This window comes from Carya illinoinensis, chromosome 12, assembly GCF_018687715.1.
Source record: "Carya illinoinensis cultivar Pawnee chromosome 12, C.illinoinensisPawnee_v1, whole genome shotgun sequence".
Lineage (NCBI taxonomy): Eukaryota > Viridiplantae > Streptophyta > Magnoliopsida > Fagales > Juglandaceae > Carya > Carya illinoinensis.
The window spans coordinates 5,041,547-5,049,934 of record NC_056763.1 but is presented as its reverse complement, the minus strand read 5'-3'; positions in this window follow the sequence as shown (position 1 = coordinate 5,049,934).

Genomic DNA, 8,388 nt, shown 5'->3' with positions numbered 1-8,388 from the left:
ATACACACTTAAGGTCTTAGCTTTAGGTTGAAGTAAACACCTAACTCTTGCTTGACAAATTGCAAAATTTTTGATTGATTTTCTTGCTATCTTTGATGTTAAAAGAGTAAGATACTAGAGATGAAATCTAAATTCATAAAAGCTTGGTGAGTGATGATACTTCTCTTTGAGGTCGAGTTGATATTGCCTAAACTATCATTCATTTTTCTTTTTGTTTGAGGACAAACAAAGTTGTAAGTTTGGGGGTATTTGATGGCTTGCAAAATTTCATATTGCAGATTTTACAAGTTCACTCGAGCGGAGGCTTTTGGCCGCTCGAGCGAATTTAGGCAGATTCAAACGTTCGACTGCCGCTCGACAGGGAGCTCGAGCGGGTTGCTGAAAAACGAAGATCGCTCGAGCAGAGACATTGGCCGCTCGAGCGAAATCAGGCAGAGTCGAACGCTCGATGTGCGCGCGATAGGACGCTCGAGCGAAATCAGGCAGAGTCGAACGCTCGACGCGCGCTCGACACCCCGCTCGAGCGAACATCGTATTTTGACAGATTTTAGGTTTTCCGCCGTGGGACCATATAAAAGGCCATTCTTCACTCTAGAGCCGCGGGTTTTTGACTGGAGAACACTCTTTGGGAGAGAAAAACATAGCTAGAGGGATTCAAATCATTTGTTTTGGAGACGGAATTCCAATTTATTGCACGTACGTTGGATTCTTACACGAGCACGGACGGGAGAAAGGCGTTGAATCGTTCTCTTGAGCTTTTGACGACCAGTTGAGGCTGCAAGGAGGATTTTTCAGTGTTTATTTTCTTCTTCCCATCTTCTCAGAATAATTATGGTGAATTCGTTTATGTTGAATTCCAATTCTAGTATGAGCTAAATTTTCTTCTTTCTAGGAAAACGATGTAACCTAATTCCGAACTATGCTTGTTTGTCCATGCTAATTTAATGCAATTCTCTCTTTGTTTATCTGATTTATTCTGAGTTTAATGCTTCTAATTAACTGGCCATTGATTAGATGATTATTAATCTTGTGATTTGCTATCGAAAGAGGGAATCATAGGGTAGATCTTGGATATTTCAGCATAGGTAAGTATAGAGATCGAAAGACTTGTATGAACCTGTGTAGTAATTAAATCATTGGTCTTATTGCGTTCTTGATTATTTAATTTGCATACTCTTGTGTGAATTGATAAACTAGAATCAATTCCAATTGACTATCGAAAGAGGCTTTTGGATGAATTAGAGATTTGCTAATAGACAAAAGAGGTTTAAGTTAAATTAGCTGGATGAGAAAAGCATAGTGAAGAATTATGGTGAAATCGATTTCCTAGAAGTTTTCTTCCCTATTGAATTTGATCTTCAAACATCAGTTTTACTTTCTTTGCTTATTTCTCTTGAGTTGATCTAGTTTTATTTGCTACTACAAAAACCTTAGCGATTCCTCTAGATAAAATTGAGATTAGCATAATTTTGGTATTTGGCAAGAGTAAGGTACCAATCCCTGAGGACGATACTCTTCTTATTACTTTACTATAAAACTACGATACTGTGCACTTGCAGTTTTGCACCGGTCAGAGGTATTCAGAGTTGCACGTGTGGATGAGCCGATCTGGGGTGTAGGTGTTCACATGGATGGAGGTCGGAGAGGGGGTGGCGGTGCTGACGACGCCCAATTTTTCTATTTAAAGCCTTTTTCTACTCATTTATTATTTGTTCATTTCAATCCTGTTTCATTTTTGTTGGTTTCATTTTCTTGTTTTTTGGTTTGTCTCTCTTCGTTGTTAAGGTTGTTGGCTCTTAGTTTTGGTAGGTACGATTGGTGTTCGCTTGGTGGAGGTGCTGATGCTGGCGTTGGGCAGTTCTATGGTGGCAGAAAGGTGTGCATGCGTGCATCCAATGAGAGCCCTGAATCAAGCCTTGCTACCTCTGCAAAAGGAGTGTGCTTGCTTCAAGCACTCAGATGAGACCCACGGCGTACAAATCAAGCCGTGAAGGAGAAGGGAGGCCCACACTTGCCTTAACAACAAGAGGGTCAAGAAAATTATGGGAAGACCCAAAGTCCATTAATATTTCCACATAAGCATCACTAATCTTTCCCAACATCTTAATTGAATTGCTATTTATTGATCCAGATAATGCATGTATCGAGATTTCCATCCCACCCTCATTATTTTCATTGTTTTCTGCAACATTTTTTCTTGGTCACTAGATTTTGAAAACATAGAATCCTCTTGCCCATCCCCATGTATCAAATACACTCTAGGCTTTTTACAAACATGAGCTAGATTCCATTTTTCCTCACAATGGTAACGCATCCCTTTTTTCCTCGTCTCATCCATCTAAGTAGAAAACACCCTCCTGATTGGTCTAACAATTTTCTGACCTCGATCACTAGGTGTCTCAGATTGTGTTCTAAAAGTATTGCTCATGAACCTAGTGGATTTTCTTGAGGCCAACACATACTCTTCTTGAATCTTGGATAAACAAAAAGCAACATTAAGATTAATGTGATCAAGCATTCTATCTGGAAGCCTAATCTCATCTTTCAATCTACTCAAAAATATACTCAACTTATGCCTTAAAAAAAGACCCTTAAGTCTATTCGATAAAAGCTCAAACTTATCTTTATAACTGGTCACTGAGGTGGTTTGCTTGAGGCGGTTTAAAGCCTCCATAGGATCATTGTAGGCAGTGGGGCCAAAATGAATATTAACTGCCTTAATGAAAGTATCCCAACATTTAAAAATTCCTGCATCCAATGCATCTTAATACCAAATCAAAGCTTGACCTTCCATGTGATAACCTACTATCACTAACCTTTCTTTCAAAGGTGTTTGATGGAAGTCAAAAAATTGGGTTGCCTTAAAAACCCATGATGATGGATTAGTACCATCAAAATGAGGAAAATCTAACCTCATGCCTTGAGTTAAGACTAATCTTTCTTCTTCATAACCCCGCCCACTATTGTTTTTTACATCAAGATTAGGAACAACTAACCTAGTCTCAACAAAAGACTTAAGCATTTCAGAAATTCGATCTAACCTGTCAGCCAAACCATGAATTGCACTGTTGTGATCATCCAATTGCCTTTGAACTGCTTCCAGTTGCTTGCCATCAATCTGGGACTTGATAACCTCTCTTGGTGATTACTCTGATGGCTTTGTAAGGTTCCAAATTGGAAAATAAATAGAAAATCAAGAATAGAATGGAAACCAAGAACCTACTAACATTGATTCTTGAAATGGGTTTTCAAGGAACCCAAAACCTCCTTACAAGAAACTGAATCAAGTAAATCCTTCAATGAAAATACAGTCTACTATTACATCCTTTTTATAGAAGACGAAGATAAGCTAAATGACACCATATGAAGTAAGACTGAATTCCTCAAGCCGTTAATTCTGTTATGCATGCGATGCACCATTTCACTTAAATCTTAAATGCACCATTTTGTTCTTCATTTACTCGTGATATTCACTTCCAATTCGCATACTCAGACACCTTCTAGCCAATGCTCCCCCATTAATCATTCTGCACCTTACAGATTCCCATAAAAAAAATGTCTAAATTTTAGAACTCATCTTGGCAGCCCTGTACACGCTTCAAGAGTCCGAATTTAGAAATCCTTATTAGACATAAATTTGTAGTCCTTTAAGATAACTTTCCAAAGCATTAAGAACTGCAACAATCTATATTGATAGGTTCGGTCTCCCTTCCTTTCAACATTAACTTGACCTTTCTATTTTTTTGGCTTATTTAGCTTGATTTTCTCTTGGTTTGCAAGTTTAGTGGTTTTTATGTTTTTCCTACGCTTGTTTCATGGTTATTTAGGCTTGTTTAGAGTTTTTCTAATTTTCTTATCTAGGCCTATTTAGAACTTGCTCTTATTAATAGGCTTGTTTCGATTTGTTTTCTTGTTTGGTTTTTGTTGGTGTTGTCTTTGGGAGAGTTTTTATTTTCCTTATCTGTAATCTCCCAAATGCTTGGTTTGTAAGTGAGGGCATATTAATAGACTTGGAACGGGGTCATGAGATGAGTAGCTATTGGCTCTTCGGAAAAAAAAAAAAAAAAAGAAAAAAAAAAGAAGAGAGAACTGCGTTAATCCAATATGTGAGTAGAAAGTTACGAACAAAATACTAAAGTATGTCTAGGCTGTCTCGTAGCAAATTTTGGACTTGGTCTTCTTGCAGTTATCTTTTGTGATTTTTTTTTTCTTGATCCAAATTGCTCTCAAACCCCATGAAAGTCCTCCTTTGAATTTGACTAAGCTTTGACTTGCTCTTTTATAAATTCTGAAATTAAACATAAAAATCTGCTTAGGAGTATTCCAAAGTAATTTCTATGATTTCTATTTACATTTTAGCATTTTAGTCCAATAATAGGGCATTTAGTGTCCACTTTCATACACTCATCATGTCCTATACTATTGATCAAGTGTGGCTAAGATCTTGCAAGTATCCAAATAAAACTTCCCTAACCTAATTTGGACATTCCACACTGTGATATGAAAACAACTGAATTGAGGGCCACATGGTACTTACACATAAGTCACTATTCACTCCAAAAATGGTGAAAATTTAAATCCTAAATATTCATAAGAAACTAGGAGTCTACTTCATTTCGTGAAATTCAACTCCTAAGTGCCTCGAACAAATCAAAACGCTTTTTCGAACAGCTGTTGTTTGAAAATGAAAATCGTTTTATTGCACCGTAAAATTCTAAATATTCATCTAAGAGTAATGGTGTAGACTATTTCTTATTCTCACATTCCTAAGTACTGCAAATAAATAAAAGCACATTTTTGACACCTAAGTGGGTTAGAAACTGACTATGCTAACAGATTCAATCATATGCGATTGCTTGATTCGTGGGACCTTTTCGAGATTTTTACGATGATCCTAAAGCTTAAAAAAATTCATCCACTTAATTTATGGCAGAATATTATATTCTGGAATAGCACGGAAGAGTTTAGAAGGGTGTTAGTACTGTACTCAGAGTCATACCCCATCCGTAGAGTCTCATCAAGAGTAGGTTTGCAATTAAAGGTGAAGGCACGACAAGTTGTTTCAACTGAACAGAAAAGAATGACCCAATTCCACGTGGAGAACCCTTGTTCAAGGAAGGTGGAGAAGTTGGCAGATCGTATAGGTGTGTGGACCATACCCTAGTCACCTGTCTCTGTCATCTTGCAGTATGATAAGACAAGGACGAAAGACTCCTATCTAAGCGTATTTGGGGTCAGAGATATGTCAAAAATGACATCTATCATTCTCACTCTATTTAAAGGATTTGGAAGTTGGAAAAGATCTCACTTTTGAAACCTTATTCATGGAAAGAGCTCGAGAAGGTGACTGCTGCGGAAAAGCAAGGAGCAAGGAGACAACAAGGTGACTTTGAATGTAAGAAGGTAGATTAGCTTCTGAGACAGTGCTGGATAATAGGGGATGAATGTTGTGTGTGAGAAATTGCATCATCTCTATAATCTTATTTTCCTATTTCTACAATTGTAAATACATATTTCCAACATTATGTTTATAGTTATATTTACTCGTTGATTTCTTATGCTTTTAACTATTTTCTACTACTGATGATGATATCTTGTGAAAGTCTAGATACTTGTGTGTGTGTGTGTGTGTGATGCCCCTAGATTCTGCTTGGGATCAGATGAACATTTGAAGCGTCAAGACATGCAATACAAGATTACTTGCCTCTGTTCATGACAGTTAAAGATGCAATATACCTAGCATGCATCTAGCAATATGCAATATTCACACTGGATACTTTTTTTTAGCAATACTATGTAGCAAACTAATAACATCCCAAATGAAAGTGAAACATATTACATAAAACATGAAAGTGATACATATCCATGATTACAGCACAAGTCCAAAACATTTTTAGTCTCAAAGGTATGAGAGATAAAGCTCCATAAGTACATTCACCAAAATAAAACTATTGGGCTTGTCCGTCAAGCAACTTGCGTAACTCAACTAAGGACGCCATTATGCTATCTATAAACCTAATCATGGAGGCCAAGAGCTCCACGTCAAGTAGGTGTTGCCTAATCGACCTGCTTCAATCGGCTAGAGTCCTCTAAAACTCTAGATCTTGGAACGTTGTCTACCATCCAGGGGGATGGTGGTTGAAACTATCACGATGAAATTTAAGTACAAATGTCATCAAGTTAACAGGAAACCTAACAGACAGTTTATGGATGAATGCATGACAGTAAATGTATGAATGCATAATCATAATTGTAAAAAAGTATGACGTGACTTGATTACGCCCAAAGAATAACGCGATAGTTGTGGCACAGCTTTGGGGTGTCGATTCCACAGGGAGACAAATTAAAAGAATAGCAAGAGGAACAAAGAAACTAAAGAAAAATATTAAATAAGTAATAGAGAACAAATATTAATTTTAAATGTAAATTAAAGTGAAGCAAAGTGATTAACAGAAAAAGTACTCAAATTTGACAAACAGTAGAGCGTCGGGAATCCCTTGCACAAATTTGGTATTTTAATTATTCTTAATTCATTGGATAACTCAATTAGGAACTTAATTCTCGCAATTCCCAATCGGAAGGTATAGATTTATAAACCAGACTTAAATCAAATGTAACCCTTTGAAAAAACATTCACCACTTTTAAAAAACGTGAATTACTACCCCTATTGATAAAATCCAATGACGACAATATACTCAGGAAGTGATATTGCAGCAAAAAACTAAATCAATATAGATAAATAATTGATCCAAACATAATCAAAGAACTAATCCATTCAATAGAAAAAGCATGATTGAATCCATAAACACAATAAATTCTATGATTATTCAGAGAAGAAAACATTAAAGATGAATTGAGAATGATAAAACAAAAGAGTTTTAGCAATTGAAAATCAAATACATGAATTAACAATAAATTAGAAATACCATCTAATGTGCAAGTTCATCCCTAACCCTACTTGAGAATTTAGTTACCCATAAATATAATGGACAACAAAAATCTCCAGAGAAAACTGAAGCGAACGGTGGCCATGGAAGTGATTTTCTCCTCTCTTCAGATCTGCCTCTTGTGTCTCTTCCTCCCCCTCCATTTCGTGCTAATGATATGCTTATATAGGGTAAGAAAGAAACCCTAATGTCCTCTTGATTTCCGCATAAAAAAATTGCCTAAATTTTAGGACTTATCTTGGCAGCCACGTACAGCCTTCAAGAGTTCGAATTTGGAAATCCTTATTAGAGACAAAGTTATAACCCTTGAAGATAGCTTTCCAATACATCAAGAATTTCATCAATCCAATATATGAGTAAAAAGATACAGTCAAAAGACTAAAGTATATCCAGACTGTCTCCTAGCGAATTTCGGACTTGGACTTCTCGTGGTTTCATTTTGTGATTTTTTTCTTTTTCTTTTCTTCCAAATTGCTCTCAAACCCCATGAATGTCCTCCTTTGAATTTGACTGGGCTTGACTTGCTCTTTTATAAACTCTGAAATTAGACATAAAAAAACTGCTTAGGAGTATCCCAACGTAAATAGAAATTCAATTTAAGAATACACATTAATTCCTATGATTTCTATTCACATTTTAGCATTTTAGTCCAATAATAGGGTATATAGAGTGCACTTTCGCACACTCATCACACCCCCCAACTTACTCCTTGCTAGTCCCTAGCAATTTTCATGTCAAAACAACGAAAGAGACCAAAGAAAATCACACATAAAGGCCATCAAGTCACACTTTCCATATTCACATATCAAAACAATCTAAGGAATCCAATAACCCATCAAGATCAATCCACCTATAGCAATCCACAGAGTGTGTGTGTGTTCTCCAAGCCATAACCATCGTACCACTAACCTTGACACATGCAACATCAAGAACATCTTAAGCAAAAGGTTCAACTCCATAACTCACGGGTATAATAGTGTTTCATGTAAGGGCTCTCTCTATGGAGTTGACAATAGGTGTATATACACTCTCATGGAAAATTAGGCAATTATGTACAAGCAACAAGCAAACATTGATCTTATGATAGGAATACTAACAAATGAGACTTCCATCAATCTTTCCAACAGCTTATTTAGAATCAAAATGGTCAACACAAAAGGTTGTAATGTGGCTTGGTTTTGGGGTTATATGAAAAAAAAAATGAAAGGGATTCAAAAACTTCCAAGTACATACAAATGAAATTTTATTAAATATCTCAATAGACCACACTTCTCACTTAATATACTCTCCAACTTTTCAGATCATCAAATAATAATGCTTTTCCTTCTTCTTCCTTTTTTTTTCAACAATTTGATGGACAAACACATGCCACTTTTGTATTCTTTCCATCTATAGCAACTTCTTCTTTTTTTTTTTTTTTTTTTTTTTGAGCTCACTCAA